General features: G+C 39.9%; 1 protein-coding gene across 2 annotated transcripts in view; it reads left to right on the plus strand.

Annotated features, from left to right (window-relative positions):
• The window catches only part of SNAP25 (synaptosome associated protein 25), a 560,791-nt gene that overhangs the window by 358,214 nt on the left and 184,572 nt on the right, over nucleotides 1-18,005 (plus strand). The gene's annotated exons all lie outside the window — the stretch shown is intronic.

Here is an 18,005-nt window from a genome sequence, read left to right on the forward strand (position 1 = left end):
GGGAAAACTTTGTATGTACATTCTAGTGAACAAACACAGTGTAGTGTACACTATATGCATTAGTTTCTAAAGTGGGTCAAACTTCAGCGAATCTTGAAAGAGGAGAAGAGACTCGGAAAAGAAATAGGATAGATGGTATGTCCTGCATTGATGCAGAATTTGGCTTGGATGAAGAAGTGATTTTTGAGTTGCTTTCTGAATTTGGAATAAGTATTGATTTCCTTAATGTCAATGAGGAGAGCTTCCAAAAGAGTAAGTGCTGAGAGGAGAAAGCATGTGCAGTGCTGTGGAATGTGCTACAAGAGATAATGAGAGCTGGGGTGGCTTGTGAGTAGCATCTCAAGTTGTATGAACAGGCTTTTTCAAGAAGTCTAGTTGCAAGGGGGGTAAGTATGTCAAGCTGGAGTCGTTTGTAGAGTTGGGACGCTAAAAGTAGGTTAGACCTTTGTTTTATGCTGGTCATTGGGCTTTTTCTAAAGTGATACAGTGATGTTCACAGAGAAGTGAGTTTGTAGTAAATGGGCAGATGCTGTTAGAAATTGACTGGAGTGTGGCAATGTTTTTTTTTCTTTCTTGGAGGCAGAAGCAGAAATTAGGAGCCTTTACTCAAGCTGAGAAAGGAGAACTCCTTTGCTGATGGCTGCTCTGGCTAGTTGGGATATAAAAGGGGAATTTTTTTTTGGTCCAGAAGAGGAGGGAGTTTAGTTTGGCTTTCACTTTGTCTATGTGGAAATGGAAGTTTAGCAGATATGTATCTGAAGATAGAGGTTGTCTGTTTAGGATGGTTGTATAGTTCAAAAATAGAGTTAGGTACTTGGTGAATTTTTTGTGGAGTTCCAAAAACCATAGTTTTGGTCTTGGTGGGGATGAGAAGTAGTTTATTGCTCATGAGCTATTGGTGGAGCTCATGGGAGTCTGACTGGAGTTGACATTGAATGTTAATGCGAGATTGACCTGATCAGCAAATGACCATGCCATCAGCATTGTACAGGATAATTGAAAGATGGAGGAGGTGACAAGGAAGTTTGTTGAATATAGAGAAGAGGCTGGGGGACAAGAATGGATCCTTGTGGTATACCTTTGGGAATAGCTACAGGTTCTGATTGGGGGGATCCTATTTTAACTCTAAATTTGCCCTCACTGAGGAAGTTTTTAATTCAGGGAGCAGCTTCTGGACTGATACCAGTTTCAGTTGGAGAACATAATGGTCAATTATGTCAAATGTCTTTGTCAGGTCTATAAAAAGGGCACCTGTAAGGAGACCACTATCAGAGTTTAGCAGGATGTCCTCAGTTAGATACCAAGGTGCTGTCATAGTACTTCATCCAGGCAAGAATCCAGGTTGTTTGGAGGACACCAGGTGGTACTGCTGAATACAGAGGGAGAGTTGTAGACTAAGTTTTCAAGAAGTTAGCCCAGAATTGGGAGGATGGATATTGGGTTGAAGTAGGAGGTACTTTTGGCTTAGTTTACTTTGGGAGGGGTATAACTACCCCAATGTTACAACAGCTAAAGAAAAGAATTGTAAAAGAACCAAGAACACTATGTGAAAGCAATAAAGTACTTACCACCACCACCCAGACAGAGGTCAGTACAAAATAATGGCAGCTGTGATGTCAGGTGACCATGCCCCAACACACTTAAGTGTTATTTATAATAACAGAAAATACAGGGTAATGGCCTACAGAGTACTAATATAGAGGTTTAGAATCAGGTTTCCAGGCATAACCAATTTTTTATGTGTTACCACAGATACCAAGAAATTCACTTTGACAGCAAAGGTCGACTGGTGGCTCTTGTCATTCATATCAGAAATATGTAACAAAGGGTTATGTTCACTGAGACCCAACCATAATTCTTTGTAGTACATGTAGCTTTATATGCTCTGTGTATTAGCAGACAGAAAAAACTGAGGTGTGCAAAATGTTTTACAAGCTTTTAAAGCCTTTGAAAGTTGGTAAAATACTTTGAAGCTATGAAACATACTGCAGGCAGAAGTGCTCTCCTGAAGAATGAAGAAATATAAAAACTTGTTCTGACACCTTTTTATTTATTAGTGTAGAAGAGTGAAGTTATAATAGCTTTTAACAACTGTTTTACCTTCTGCCATTGTTCTTTGTTGGCCGACACTGTCCCCTGTTCATCCAAAGCAGGAGACTCAGTCTTAGGAGTGCATAGGGAGTGCTAAATATATTTTATTAAGCAATATTCTGTTGTAAAAATGGAAGTTAACTAGCTTGTCTTTTTTTCCAGTATTAGAGCTTAATCATGGCACTCTATAAACTGCATACATTTCACAGCCTTCACCATTTTATGCTATATATACATTGCTTCTGGGAGGTATTATTTCCTTCAGTTCTGCATGCTTAAAACTGTGTGTGTGTGTGTGTGTGTGTGTGTGTGTGTGTGTGTGTGTGTGTGTGTGTGTGTGTGTGTCTGAAATTATCAAAATATTATAAAACTATAACATATTTTCTATGCAAAATTATATGTGTCACATATAGGACTATGTGACAATTTATCATAGATCATTCATCAGAATCTGATCAATTTAAACATAAATTCCTGTCCCATCCCCTTTTGATTGCAGTGATCAGTGAGAGCCCAACCAATTAGACACTGATCCAGAAGCCAATAAGTTCAAAGGAATCATGGGCCCATCTAATTAATTGCTTAACTAACCCAACATTACCATTTTAATACAGCTGGACAGATGTATAGTATGATGAATAAGCAAAGAGAGAGAACACAAGGGGGTAATGGTAGCTAAATGAGAACAAACTGACCACTACAAAACTAATCTGCATTTTAATAGTTTTAACAGTAAGACTAAGAAACTAAGAAGAGAGTGGGTTGTGGGTTAAGTGTTTATTCCATGGTGTGAAACAGTTGCCCATCTTCCCAATGCCCTTTGGGGAGGACTTGGTACACAAAAATAATATTACCGAAAGTACCTTATCAGGTACAATTAACTAAAATAAATAAAACTAAAGCTCCAGCACATAAGGCTGGTTTGCATTTTCATTTAGGAAAGAAAGCCATACAGGGTTAGACCAAATATCAGAAGAAGACACAAAAATACAGCTGAATGCATAACTTAGAGGGGGAATGGGCCAAAACATAGTAGGGCAGAGAGCTAGCACCCATGTCTTATGCTCCATTTACAGTTCATTGAAAGAAGAAAAGGCTGTAGTTCAGGTTAGTGTTCAAAAAGTGGGGGATGCTGCATTTTTAACAGAGCTGGTGGTTAGAGATGCATGTAATTTTGGGAAAAGGCAAAAAAAATATATATTTAGTGTATAAAAGAAACTAACAATGAAATAAGCTAAGTATAAAAAATAACAGCCTATCAACTTAGTGAGAAAATGAACAAAGCTGAAAAGTGGGGAATAAAGACATCCCATAATTAACCAATAGTCAAGAGGAATGTAATCTGCCAAAAAAAAGTGCACCAAACTGAGATGTACCTGCAAAATGACCGAATGCAAGTAAGAAATCAAAGCAAAAACAATAAATAAGTAATATACACACACATTATATATATATATATATATATATATATATATATATATATATATATATATAAAGAGAGAGAGAGATATGTATATGTACGTACCAAAGGTTAACAAATCTGAGATGTCCCTGAAAAAGTATAATTTCAAATTCACAGATGAGAGAAAAATGAATAAGGATTGGAACTGCTTGCAGTTCTTGTTGACTAGAAATAAAAATATTATGTATGTAGGAGTCTTATGGGGTTAGACAGCTCCAATGGGTAAAATTGACAATATTTTCAAGAAAAAAAATGCGTTGCATGTGAGATTAAAAGAAAACTCACTGATCAGTGAAAAGCATCTAAGGAAATGAGCTAATCAGATAAGTGAATGAAAACTCTAAACAACTAATGAATGGAATGAGAAACGGTAAAGAGTTATCTGCCAGTCATAAAATGAAAAAAGTGTGCAAGTAAGAAGTATGTTCAACCAAATCTAAACCAATCAGGAAAAATAATTAAGCTTCAACAAGTATTATGAGAAGGTCCAAAAAAAAATGTCAAAAACTGGGGAATAAGTCTGCAAATGGAGACACCACCTTGAGACGAATGCTCCATGTGAATACAAACATAATCTTTTCAACTAATATCAAAATGACAGTGGTTAGAGTTAATGGGCCATTCAACTGAAAAATCAACAGTGTTGGGTGAAACACAGTAGTAAAATAAAAAAAAATCCTAACCTGATCCTGAAAGGGAAACTAAAAATCAGAAAGAAACTGAGCCCATCTGAAAATGAAGAATAAAATCATCAAACGGCTAAGCTAATCAGTAGAATTTCTAAAAAAGGCATACCAATGTTCTCCCTGCAAATGTGACAATCAAACATAATAAATCAAAGCTAAGACATTGTAGCAAATGAAAAATGATACAACATTCCAAGAAGTTTGTGAAAAAGTACATGTACAAAGAAAAACATCCATCAAATTTGAGAAGCTGACTAAGGATTGAGATGGTATGCAGATATTATTTAGTGGAAATAACAGAAAAGAAGAACATCTCAAGTCACAGAGGCTACAGAAACAGGAATAAGTGAAGAAAGGGGGCACTAAATTTACAGAGTAAACTAAAAATGTATCAGTCAGTAACATATCAGGGTTTGGTAGCACGGGGGCCAATGACTGCTAGAGTATTCAAGACTGAAATGAAGCAATAAACAAAGGTGGGGAATTGTGTATGGTACAGACTGAGCAATGAGAAGAGATAAGCTAAGCAATGGAATAAAACAACCCCACAAATCGATGAGGAGCAAATGAGGGCATCAGCTATTCAGATGGGACTAAAAAGTCAAAACAGACTAAAATGAAGCAATAGAATGTAACAAATTATCTATGGTAACTACTTGGAATGTCAGGATACACTAGAGTGAGGCCTAAAACACTGAAACTGAATGGCCAAAAAAATGGACTTACATATACCAGGTCTGAGATGGCCATTTCCCAGAATATTCCCTTTTCTCTGAGGTATGTCAAACTTGGAGTTTGTATGTATAAGTTCAGGGTGTGTGGGGGTTGCAGTGTGGCTTGACCCTGAAATAAAAAATATAAAGGAGACGAGAAGAATAGTGATGTTTGAGATTCACTCTTCTCTTGTTTTGTTTTGTTTTTTCTGTGGCTTGTTGGGACTCAGCATTTAAAGTGCCAACATTTCAATAGGGATCCATTATCTACTAGTTCTAAAATGAAAAAAAAATGCATTGTTTAGAGTTATGCTGAAGAAGGCACAAACCATTCATGGGTAAGAAACCAATATCCCAAATGGTACCATGGAAGGAGTGAGAAGGGATCCCAGTGTGCATGTCCAAGGCCATAGAATGGCACTTCATTGAGCATAAGATCTCCAGAATAACACCACCTCTGAACATAAAGTGAACCCATCCCTTACAGATGCTATCAAGTTGACAAATGTTGGGATTGCTATACCATTCAGCCAACAATGATGGAAGGAAGAGATTTCTAAAAAAAAAAAAATCAAAAAGCATTCGTAAATTCTCACTTATGCTAAGAAAAAATATGAAGTATATAAAAAGTAAACCTATTAAAAAAGGCCTTGGATATTAAATATACATGGGAAAAAAAGGAAAACAGGGTGCCTGCCAAATATGTAGTCTGACAAAGTGCACCAATCAATTTATTTCTATGAAGAAGACAAACAAATCAAGAAATTGACATCTGAAACTCATGTAATATGAATGCCAGGCTAAAACAAGAAGCTAAAGGACCTCACTAAAACATGCAGAAATATAGCTAGGAAAAAAAAACAAAAAGCCAGTCCTAAACCTAGAAGGACAGAGGATCACTAATGACAAAAATGATGTAGAGGGAAATGATCAAAAGCCTGTGGTAAAAAACAATTGACGACAAAGTGAAAACTGAGAGACACGACTGTGGAAAATTAACTCTGGCTATATTTGATAATCATGTGTCATCCAGCGTAGATGTGCCCTGAGCATGGAAGGGATGAAAATAAGGAATACACATTCAGTAATATAAAAAACACCAAAATAATAAAATTTGGGAGGAAAACCAGTGGTAAAATGAGAAAGCAATCACAAATAGCTGTCAGAATCCACTGAACACATCAGGGTAAGAGCACACTCAATCTTAGAAAACATGCAAGACAGCTGACCTTAAAATGATGGTGGCTGTACAAAGGACAGCTAAAATCAGCAGAACTACTTTGGAGGGGAGCTCAAAGGCAATTTGGATTTAGAGAAAGGATGGTATGGAAGTGTGATTGGGGTTAGGGAAGGACAAACAGAAACAATCCATCCAAGGCCACACTAAGGGATTGGGGGGGTAGGGACACACAGAATCCATCCAAGGACACTCTAAGCAAATGAGGGGTAGAAACACAAAGAAACAAGCCTTCCAGGGACACTCTAAGGGAATGAAGGGTAGAGACACACAGAAACAACCCTTCCAGGGACACTCTCTAAGGGAATGAGGGGTAGGGACACACTGAAACAATCCATCCAAAGGACACTAAAGGAATGAGGGAGGGACACACAGAAACAATCCATCCAAGGACACTAAGCGAATGAGGGATAGGAAAACATAGAAAAAATACATCCAAGGACATACTAAGGGAATTAGGGTAGGGGCACACAGAAACAATACATCCAAGGACACACAGAAACAATCCATTCAAGAACACTCTAAGGGAATGGGGTAGGAGGGAGAAACAGAGAAAAGCTTAAGATAATGTAATGGCAAAAGTATACAAAATGGAAACCCTTCTAGTGGTAAGATTATAACCACAGGGAAAAATCACCAATACAAGAAATTTGAACATGAATATTTCCCTGTAAAGATTAAGTACTGAATGATGGTAAAAATTGCAATACAAAATTGTGTTGTAATGTACCTTGCTCAGAAAGGCTGAGGTGGATGTCCAAGGCAGGGGGGGGACTTTGAGCTTCAAATGGTAGAGCAAAAGCCATTAATAATAATAATTCACCTTGTTGTGAGTGTGTCTGTGTGTGTGTGTGTGTGTGTGTGTGTGTGTGTGTGTGTGTGTGTGTGTGTGTGTGTGTGTGTCTTCACACTCATGGGTGGGAAGGGAAAACGGTACTTACATATTATCACACCCAGATTTTTCTGATCAATCGCTGCTGTTTTACGATTGTTTCTCCTGGCCAAAAATGTTGTTAAAGTGTGTTGGCAAGTGTGTCTGTGTCATGGATGTGTGTGGTGCTTTTCCTTGTAAGTTACTAATGTTTGAAAATTTTTATGTGAAGCTGCATCTGTGGAATTTGCCCAATACACACGTTCCTGGCTATTTCTGTTACTGTTACAACAGTGAATTGCGTCATGCAGTTTGAAGTAAGCATAGTGGTGCATCTGTGGTTCGTTATGCTGTGTACATTTGCAGCTATTATTATGTCATTAAAATGTTTTATAGTGGGTGAGGAAAGGGCTATTTTCACTTTTTACTGGCATATTGTTTGACTACACCCTGTATTCTCATAAGAGTACACACACGTCATAACTTCCCCATTTTGTTTCTGTAACAATCTGTAGGTGGCCCATACTTGGACTTGGATGCCATATAATCCTACTTGGACTTGTGCACTGTGACTTGGAGGTCTGTAATGGTTGACAGTACTCAGTTTGCTTTCTTTTGGCTTCATAGTTTTGGAGCTCAGCATACATTTGAGGGGTGATGCTGCATTTAGGCAGTTAGTCTTCTGTCATGGCTTGTTTGGATCCCTGTGAAATAGTATAATTGAAAAGGGAATTTCCCCATGCTGCACGATGACCTGAGATTGGAAGGGGGTTGCAGGCCTCCATTCTGATGTTAGGATAATGAAGCTGGAAAAACTACAACAAATGTATATTCCATACATTATCAAGGATTGCAGTCAGTACGGCAGGACACATAAACACATTCCGCAATAACATAATGATTCTAACAGGTTACAAATCTGGTTGCGATAACACATAAGTACCATAGAAAACCTACTAAAAATAACAAAGTAAGGCAGCTACATATGTCTCAGTGAACAATTTCCACCTAAAACTTAAAGCAAAATAGTTAAAAAAAAAAAAAAATATATATATATATATATATATATATATATATATGTGTGTGTGTGTGTGTGTGTGTGTGTGTATGTATATACATATATCATCACTTTCAATCTCAGCAAAAAGGGCTTCATCAGGCAAGTGCAAAACAAGCAACAGTCATAGCCAAACCCAATGGCTTAATTAAAAATATACAGTATGGGAAAGGATTAACAGTTGTAAAACTAACTGTAATGCACCAGTGTGACCTAATTATCTAAGGTCTTAATTAGTGTAATGGTTTAACCAGTCAATCTGTATCCTTGGAAATCTTGTTATGGCTAAAACTGCAAAAGCTAATTGATAAGCAGTTCAGTATTGCAAACCAAGAAACTAAATTAAAACAAATACTCTAAAGAGATAGGAATCTATTTAAATACAAATAACCTGAAAAACAAGTGAGTTGAATCGATAAGTCAAAAGTACCTAAATCAGTTTTAAATGCAGAATTGTTCTCAAAAATCATCTACGTGTACACAAAAACAGTTGAGTCTTTTACTGTAAAAAGCACCTTAAGTGAGGCGAGTCAAGCAGGTTGGACCTTCCTTGCTTCCTTCATATGTGGCACTGCAAGAAAACTGTTTATAATATGAATGGAAAGTCTGTCTGCAGGGTTTAAGGAGAGTTTTAATAGAAATATTTTTATTTATAGCAGGGAAGATTACAAACTACAAGCCTTATTTTTTTATTTCATTTTTTTGTCTTTCCCTCAGGAAAGGCATTAGAGCCCACACAATTTTCTAAAGTCAGAAAACCTTGCAGAATATAGAAAGCAAGCTTTGCTGTATTTGCAGCAGAGACTGAATATGTGGAAATGTATTGTGGCTATATTTGTTTCCAGTAATGTAAATTTCTTTGTAAGTTCTGCAAAACCATTTTAAATCCCCCACCCCAGAATCAAAGCTGGAGCAAGTGCTGCATCTTAACTACATACACAACCCCAGTAGCATGGCAGGAAGTTGTCACTGCAGATTTACTCAGTCCACAGTCTCTTTGTGGAAACCTTCAGCCCGTGTTCTGGGAATTTCTTTTTGTAGTTCAGCAATGTGCTGTGCAGTGTAACCAGGAAAATGCCTTGCAGCTTATATATATCTTCTTCTTCTTCTTTCAGCTTTTCCCGGTTAGGGGTCACCACAGCAGATCACGTGTCTGCTCATGATTGGCAGTAGAGTTTTACGGTGTCGAGTTGCCAGCCCGGTGCCCAACCTTCCATGGAAGGCACACACACGCACGCACTCACACCAAGGGCTCATTTGGAGTGTCCAATCCACCTACAGCATGTGTTTGGGATGTGGGAGGAAACCGGAGCACCCAGAGGAAACCCACGTGACCATAAAAAAGACGGTAAACTTTTACATTGTGAAATTTGCTATAGCTATGAGAACAGGAACAATAAATAAGTGCAATCATTTATTCTGGCATTTGTGCACAAATGGGATAATGTGTCACTTTCTCAACATATAGTACTGACTCATATGTACAGTTTGTCAGTATAATTCTCATTTTGTAAATCACTTGCCTTACTCTATGTACTCATGAAGTGCAAAAAACTCACACTTATGGGGTCTCACTTTTATTTAATCACAGCTAGTCATGTTTCCCATTGCTTGGAATTCCTTACCCCTCATATCAACATGCTCATATCCTTTTACTTAAATATATTAATTCCACTATCACAGAACCATGGGGGAAGCGAAAACTCCTTAACAGAGCAAATGTAGTACAGCCTTGAACTGATCTTACAGTTCAGTTATCACAACAGCAAAATGGTCAAGGAAATGAAACATTAGGAAAATGGAATTTGAACATTTATGATCAAGAAATGATATGCTGATGACATGCAGGAGAACCATGCCTAACAGCCATAGATAAGTAAGTAGAACGTGTAGAATATATGGCCGATCGAGAGCAGTAAGAAAATGCAACCCATGAAGCACAATGCACTGTTTTGGGAATTTCTGCACGGATTGTTCTGAAATGAAAAATGGTTACTGCATTCACAGCATTAGTGCAGTGGATTACTGCAGTGTATAAGTGCAGAATATAAATCAGATGTCTAGACAATCGGCAGGAGTACAAAAATGGGCTACGATATTAGTGAGATAAAATGTTACGATTTTTCCAGAACTCAGAAAAATATCTCTAAGTGATGGAAAAATTATAATTTAAAAACAGCGGAGTCAGAATCCACATTTTCTTAACTTGATTAAAAACAAAGCAGCCATCTGTGAATAATTCCTAGCAATTTGTGGCCAGCTGTGTGTTTCCCAAAGCAAAAGTTCTCTTCTTTGCAAGGCTGCAAATCAAATTTCTAACATTGTATGCAGAACTTCTGGAGTCAGTCTCCTGCACACAAGTGTATTTCTTTTGAAGTATGTTGTATTACAGTGGTAAATACAACAGGAGGGCAGGTGCTCAATTTAAATGTTCAAAGAACAGTAGATGGGGAGGGAAAAATTTGTGTAGGAAAGTTAGAGGGAATACAGAAAGTGGCAGGGGTAGACAAACACAATATGCAAACGTTGGCTGGCAGGAGAGTTGTGGACAAATAAGGTGGGAACAAGAGTGCAAGGATGCAAACATAGGATCTGAAAATCAGTGAGGTTAAAGTAGAAAGAAAATAAATAAAACATATTAGTACACATGTATGTCGCCAACAAAATTGCAATTAAACAGTGCATGTATGGACATAGTACGTGTGCCACACCACCTGGAATATCCGTCAACCTTCATGTATTAGGCTTCTTGGATAAACTCTAATTTTTTCCACTGTAAAAGAAAGAAAGAAAGAAAGTAGTGGCAGTTTGGTACATTGTCAGCCTGCCAGAGGAAGACAAGTAAACAAATAAAAAAACAATTTACAATTCTTACTGTGAAAGGTTGTCACATGCTCCCTGACCTCTACCTTCCACTGGCAAAGCAGGTCTGGTTGGTACCTCCACCAGAGTGTATCACTCTATGCCCTGGTAAGCTGGTGCAAGGCGTATGGCAACATTTATTTTATTTTTATTTGCAATTTATTTGCAATTTGATTACTGGGGAAGTCCACTGGGCCGAACTGACCCATTTTCAGTGGGGGCCCGAGGAGAAAAGCTCCAAGATGCATTATACAATTTAGATACGAATTATAGTTAATATTAAAGATCTTACTCATAAATGCATTCAGTATCATGCTTAGTTATCAAATTCATTAAGCTTGAAGGTAGGGATCACACAGTTTCATTTGAGGAAAACAGATGTGGGTTAGGTGTGGAAACAGTTTACATACAAACCTTTTAAGAAAATGTAAATACGCTTTACATACACACATCAACAGTAGAATGCTATTTACAATATTTACAAGGTTGGACTGTGTGAGGGTAGCTGTAGGAGGTGAGAGCTTAGAGAGAAGCTATAGAAATTGTTGAGAGCTTAGATAGGCTCATAGGAAGATAACTAAGAGTTGTAGAGCTTGGGAACCAGAGCAAGAACCCCCTTGGATTAGGTTGGGTGAAGGCAGGTACATTTCCATTTAGTGGACAGATGTTTGAATAGTTGGGTTTTGAAGTTTTCTGGGTTTGGTATGGTTCTTAGTGTGGAGGGAAGGGAATTCCATTTTTTGCCTAGTGAGAAAGATAGGAGAAGTTGGCCAGCAGGATGTTTAGGTTTATGGATAGTAATTAAGTTCTGATTTTCAGATCTGAGAGCTCTGTTGGGTGTATAAGGAGGAAAGATGTTAGTTAGAGTGGGACATTTTGTTGGGTGAAATATGAGTCTGTGCAGTAGTGAGTTGGAGATAGTCTAGGTAGTTTGGGAGTTCAAGCCAATTCAGGGATTGTAGGGTTAGGCAGTGATGGGTGGTATTTTTAGATTTAGAGGCAAATTTAGAGATTTTGTTGTAGCAGTTTTCTAGTTTAGAGATGATAGAGAAGAACAGGTTGGTTAGGAGAGAGGCTCTGTATAATAAGGAAGGAAGAAAAGTCGAGGACAGAGTTTGCCTGGTAGAGTTGGAGAGAAAGTGATTATTCCTATACAGCATACCTAGCTTTTGGTGGGTTTTCTTAGTATTTTGTTGAATATGAATATCAAACTTGAGGTGTTCATCTACAGTAATGCCAAGTAGTTTGGCAGAGGGGACTACTTCTATAGGTGAGTTGGTTTGACTATAGACGTTGAAGTTGTTTTTATTGTAGGAGAGGGTCTTTGTGGGAGGGAAGAGTAGAATCGTTGATTTATTTGCATTGAGAGAGAGGTGGTTTTGGTGCATCCAGTTTTCAGTTGTTGAGAAGGCAGTTTGGATTTTAGTCAGCAATTCAGAGAGGTTTGAGGCAGAGCAGACTAAGGTTGAATCATCTGCATATTGAATGATTTTAGCATCAGGAATAGCAGTGTGAAAGTTATTGATGAAGATGTTAAAAAGCATTGGCCCAAGGATAGATCCCCGTGGTATGCCAGTTGGGGTAGGTAGGAAGGAAGAGATGGAATTCTTCCATTTGACTGCCTGTGATCTGTCTGATAAATAGCTGGAGAACCAGGATAAAGCATTATGTGAGAGATTAAGGTTTGAAAGATGACAGAGAAGGTGCTTGTGGGAAACAGTATCAAAGGCTTTAGACAGATCGAGTAAAACAGTAGAAACTGGCCTGAATCTCAGGCTTGATTGACAGTTTCTAGGAAAGAGAGTAGAGCGGTTATTGTGCTATGGCCTGGACGGAAGCCATGCTGGGTAGGAGTGAGAAGATTGTTTTGGGTCAGGAAAGGCATAAGTTGGAGGTGGATGCATTTTTCTAGGATTTTGGTGATTAGTGAGAGCAAAGATATGGGGCGAAAGTTTGAGATGCTGGTATTTTTGCCTCCTTTATGAAGAGGAAGAATATAAGCTGAGCGCCAGAGTTTGAGGACATATGATTCTTATATGGATCAGTTGATAATGATGCTGATTGGGAGTGCAATGCCATCAGCAGCACATTTTAGGAAGGAAGAGGGAATATTGTTGGGAGCGTTAGAGCAAGGCTGAAGTTTGGACAAAAGTTTTTTTATAAAGTTAGTGGAGATGGGTTTGAGTTCAAACTGATGAGGTGAGTTAGAAGGGGGAGAGTGTAGAGCAGTTGGGTTATTATTGGGAAATGTCTTGGTGATGGTAGTAATAGTGTCTATGAAAAAATGAGTTAAATTCAGAGCCTAGTTTGAGATCAGATTTACTTGGGTCAGGACAGGGATTATTCTTGGAGCCTGGATTGAGGAGTGAGTTTACTGAGTTCCAGAATTTTTGGGGGGTTTTATTGTTATTGGACTGAAGTTTGATATAGTAGGATTTTTTGTCTTTGGTGATTAGTCATTTTGCATGGTTGCGGAGCTGTTTATATTGGAGCAAGGTATTGTCCGGTTTATTGTTTTGGTAAAGCTTCCATAGTTTGTCTCTGTGGTGCATAATTTGTTTTGTCTCTTTGGATAGCCAAGGAGCAGTTTTAGTTTTTATCCTTTTGTTTCTTAGTGGGGCTAGTGAGTTTAAAGTATCAAGGAAGACAGAGCTGAAGTATTCTATAGCCTTGTCAAGAGGAAGGATGTTTAGAATTTGCCAGTTCATTTGTTTGAAAGTATTTGAGAAAGTAGTTAGGTTGAAGCTACTGAGGTTACGAGTTTGAATGTACTGATGCTGGTGTGGGGAGGAACTAGTTGAGCGATGCATGAAGGCTGGGAGGTGGTCACTAAAGGTATCAGGAATTGTGCCAGAATTGGTTATTTTATTTGAATCTGAGACTAGGATCCAATCTATAGTGGATCCGGGAGGGTTTATTTTGTTAGATCGAGTGATGGAGAGGATTATTTGAGTGAAGTTATGGAGGTTAATGGGTAGGGAGGGAGAGGGGCAATTGATTTTATTCCAGTCAATATTCACATCACCAAGGATATAAGTTTCATAGTTAATTTCAGTAGAGGCCCATAGGAGAATATTTTCGAGTGGAGAGATATTGTTACCAGGTGAGATATATAGGTCCATAGGTTCATACTAGGCTATCTGCCCTAGGGCATTTATAAGCCTAGCCAGAATGTGTTTGGCTTTCACCACCCATTTTAAATTTATTTTGCTATGCCCTTTTTCGAGGTTAGTATACTGTGCCTCTGTCTAACAGTGACACAGAAGTGATACCCGGGGTAAATCTACGATCTCCCATCAACTCATCAAGATTCCTCTTGAAGAGAGTCAATGAGGGACTCTGCCTAACCGGGACTGAGATTTTATTCCAGAGTGAAGGGAGTCTCTGGGTTATGAATCTGTCCCTCCAGCATGTCCTATTTATTTCAGTGCTGAGGTTCAAGCCTCTCGAGTGCGTAGCTCAATGGGATTTGGATTTTCTGAGGTGCAGCATGTCCATTAATTCCGGGTTGGACATGGCTTTATACGTCAGGCACAGATCGCCTCTGAACAGGCAGTATGCCACTGAGTAGAGCTGGAGTTTCTTTAACCGGGCATAACCGGGCAGCATATTGCATCTGTCTGAGCCCTTTGATCCTCTTGGTGAGGTACTTTTGGGGTCTTTCCAGTTGCTGCAGGTGTCTGGTAAGGTACATCCCAAAAGGGGCATTGTACTCAATTATGGGCCTGATGAGGGATGAGTAAAGAGGCACAATGACCTCCCCTGATCAAGATGTGAATCCCTTCATGATTAGGTGGGCTATATATAATGTTTTTCTAACCACTTTGGCCACGTGGTTGTCAAATGAGAGATTGCTATCAACTTGGGTCCCCAGGTCCCTAATTACTTCTTCTGTACTTAATGGATTACCACCTATGTGATAATTTGTGGGCACTTTGTTTTTGCCAAAGGGGATGACTATACACTTTTTGGCATTTAGCTTGAGGCCATGGCTCTGGCACCAGTTGTCTGTTTCTATGAGGCCCTTTTGGAGGATGCTTGTGTCGGCTGGAGAGTCGATTATGGCGCCCAGTTTGCAGTTATCTGCGAACTTGGTCAGCCACAGTCCTTCCGTGTTGGCCTGTACCTCCGAGAAATATATACCGAACAAGAGAGGTCCCAGGACTGAGCCTTGTGGGACACCACTTGTAACTGGTTTGGAGACTGACATGGCTCCAGCAGTTCTAACCATGTGGGTTCTGTCCTTGAGCCAGTTTGCAATCCATCTAGTGACATAGGGGTTTATATTTAAGCTGGTGAGCTTATCTATAATGCCCGAGTGGGGTATTGTATCGAAGGCTTTTGAGGTCCAGGTAGGCTGTGTGGACCACCTTCCCCTCGTCAATGGCCTTGGTGACTGTTTCAAAGAAATCAACCAGGTTTAAGAGGCAGGATCTGCCCTTAACAAAGCCGAACTGGGTAGGATCCAGTGTCTGTAGGTCCCCAATATCTTTATTTATGAGGTTCATGATGATCCTTTCCATAGCTTTGCAGACCAAGCTAGTCAGGCTTATGGGGCGATAGTTTCCAGGATCCGTTGAGGCACCACCTTTATGGAGAGGGACCACTGTTGCTGTACGCCACTCTTTGAGCACATATCCTGTAGTAAGGCTGAGATTGAACAGTAGTTTTATGTTTGGGTTTAGCTCTTCTTGGAGTTCATGTAGGACGCAGCCCGGGACACCGTCTGGTCCCATTGATGCTGTGTTTTTTGCTTTGGAGAGGGCAGCTCTTACCTGAGCACCTGAAATGTCAGGGGGGCAGCACTCTGCTGGGATAGATATTAGCCCTTTTAGTGTGGGGGGGGAGTTTGCGCTGAACCTGTCAGCTAGGATGTTGGCAATGTCTGTGGGTTCGGTGTATTTTTTGTCATTTAGGACTAATTCTGAGCATATCTGGGAATTACCACCCAGGTTCCTAACATAACTAAAGAAAGCCTTGTGATTATCCTTAGTGTTCTGTGCAATTTTTCTCTCTAAGCTGGCCTTAGACAATTTTATGAGTGCCCGTAGTTTTTTGCTAATACTGATCAGTGATGCCTTCCCTTTTTGGGATTTTGCTCTATCATTTAGTAGCTTCCTCCTTCTATTGTATAGTTTGTTTATGGCTGGGGTCCACCAGACAGGACGTCTGCCTTTGGAGGATTGGGTCTTGGTTTTATTTGGGATCGCATGATCCATGCATTCCTGAAGGTGTTCATAGAATGCATTTATAAAGGATTCTGCAGTCTGGGCTGTATTTTCCACAGGCCCGGGGCTTTGAAGGATTCCACCTCGGTTTTGAGGAGTGTGAAATTTGCTTTAGAGAAGTTTTTCACTGTGGTTTTCTGGGCAGGGGGTGGGGTCGGGATGTGAATATCCACTGAGATTAGTTTATGGTCTGATCTTACCAGTGAGGGATACACTTCTGGTCTGGAGCATAGAGTCCCCATGTTGGTGATGATCAGGTCCAGTATGTTTTCCCCTCTTGTGGGAGTGGTAACAAGTTGTTCCATAGCATTTGAGTTTATAAATTCTAGGAACCTTTGGGATAAGGTGTTGGAGCTAGAGTAATGCTCCCAGTCTATGTTTGGGTAGTTGAAGTCGCCCAATATAATGGTGTTTGGAGAGACCTTCATATTTTCCAGTGTTCTCAGGAAGGCCGAATGGGGTTCCTGGGTTTGGGAGGGTGGTCTGTAGCAGGCTATAAACTGGATGGCAGTTTTACCCACTGTTAGTTGCACATGGATAGTCTCTGATGCTTCGTGCTTTGCCAACAACCTGGAGGTGTGGGTATCTTTGATGAATATCGATACTCCCCCTCCTTTTGTGGTTCAGTCCAAGTTTTGGGGCCGAAAAGCATGGTATGAGGTATAACCTGGTAGTGCTGGGGTGCTCTCGGGAGCCCTGAACCAGGTTTCTGTTACTGCACAGATATCGATGTTCTCCATGCCAAGGAGAGTTTCGAGTGCATGCATCTTGAGGTTTAGACTTCTGGTGTTGAGTAGCATTACTCTTAGTTTCTTATCCCTTGTGATACCTATGGAGGTGGGTTTGTCTTTTGAGCCTTGCCTAAAAAAGGCACTATGGGGATAGCAAGAGCCTTTGCCAATATCCGAAAGCCCAGGGGTGACAGATGCAAGTCATCCCTAATCTAATAAAGCATCGTGGCTTGTCGAGCATATCATCCCAAGCTGACAGGCATTGAATCCCCTTTGAATGACACCAGTACTTAAGCCAATTGTTGAAATTGATCATCTTGTCTTCATATTGTGGCATCATTCTTGGTGAGGGTAAGATGCTACTCAAGGTCCGGGTCATACCGGCCTAGGCTACATGCTCAGAGAGCTCCTCTATGTCTCTTTTCATGTAGTCCAGGGAGGTACGTCAGTGCTTGTGTTATGTGGCGGATCCTAGCGCCTGACAGGCTGCTCACCGTAACCCTCTCCTTATTCAGCCTGGTGAGCGGGACGTCAGTGTGCCTGATGATAGAGTCACCTATTACAAGTGTATCAGGTGTGTTGTTTAGTCTTAAGGGCTGTGACTGTTCGGCACACTGGCTTTGTGAGATATGTGTTGCACGTGTTTTGTTTTGGGGTAGCAGTTGCTTGGGTGTCTGCTTTGGAGGTCTCTGCTGCTTAAGCAGATCTTTATTTAGAGCCTCTGAGTATGTTTTTGTGTGATTATGTGTTTGGTTTGCTGTCGTGGTAGGTCTATGTGAGACTGGAATTGTAGTGAGTGTGGTTTCCTTCTCCTCCTCCTGACTGGTTATGCCAGTACTGAGTTGAGAGAGCTTAGCCTCCAGTTTGGCTATATGGTTGCATCTCTCACATGTGTTGGAATTTGTTGGGAGGAGGAGAGGGTTGTCTGTGTACATGAGGCAGTTGTAACATATAGGGCAATGATGCAGATATTTTTATGTTTATTTAGTTTTAGAATTCCAGCAGTTAGTTAAGTGTTCTGGAATTGAGGAATTGGAATTTGGAGGGGGAATTAAGGTAAGAAGGTT

This window comes from Protopterus annectens, chromosome 1.part2, assembly GCF_019279795.1.
Source record: "Protopterus annectens isolate FY-2018-M chromosome 1.part2, PAN1.0, whole genome shotgun sequence".
NCBI classification, from domain to species: domain Eukaryota; kingdom Metazoa; phylum Chordata; order Ceratodontiformes; family Protopteridae; genus Protopterus; species Protopterus annectens.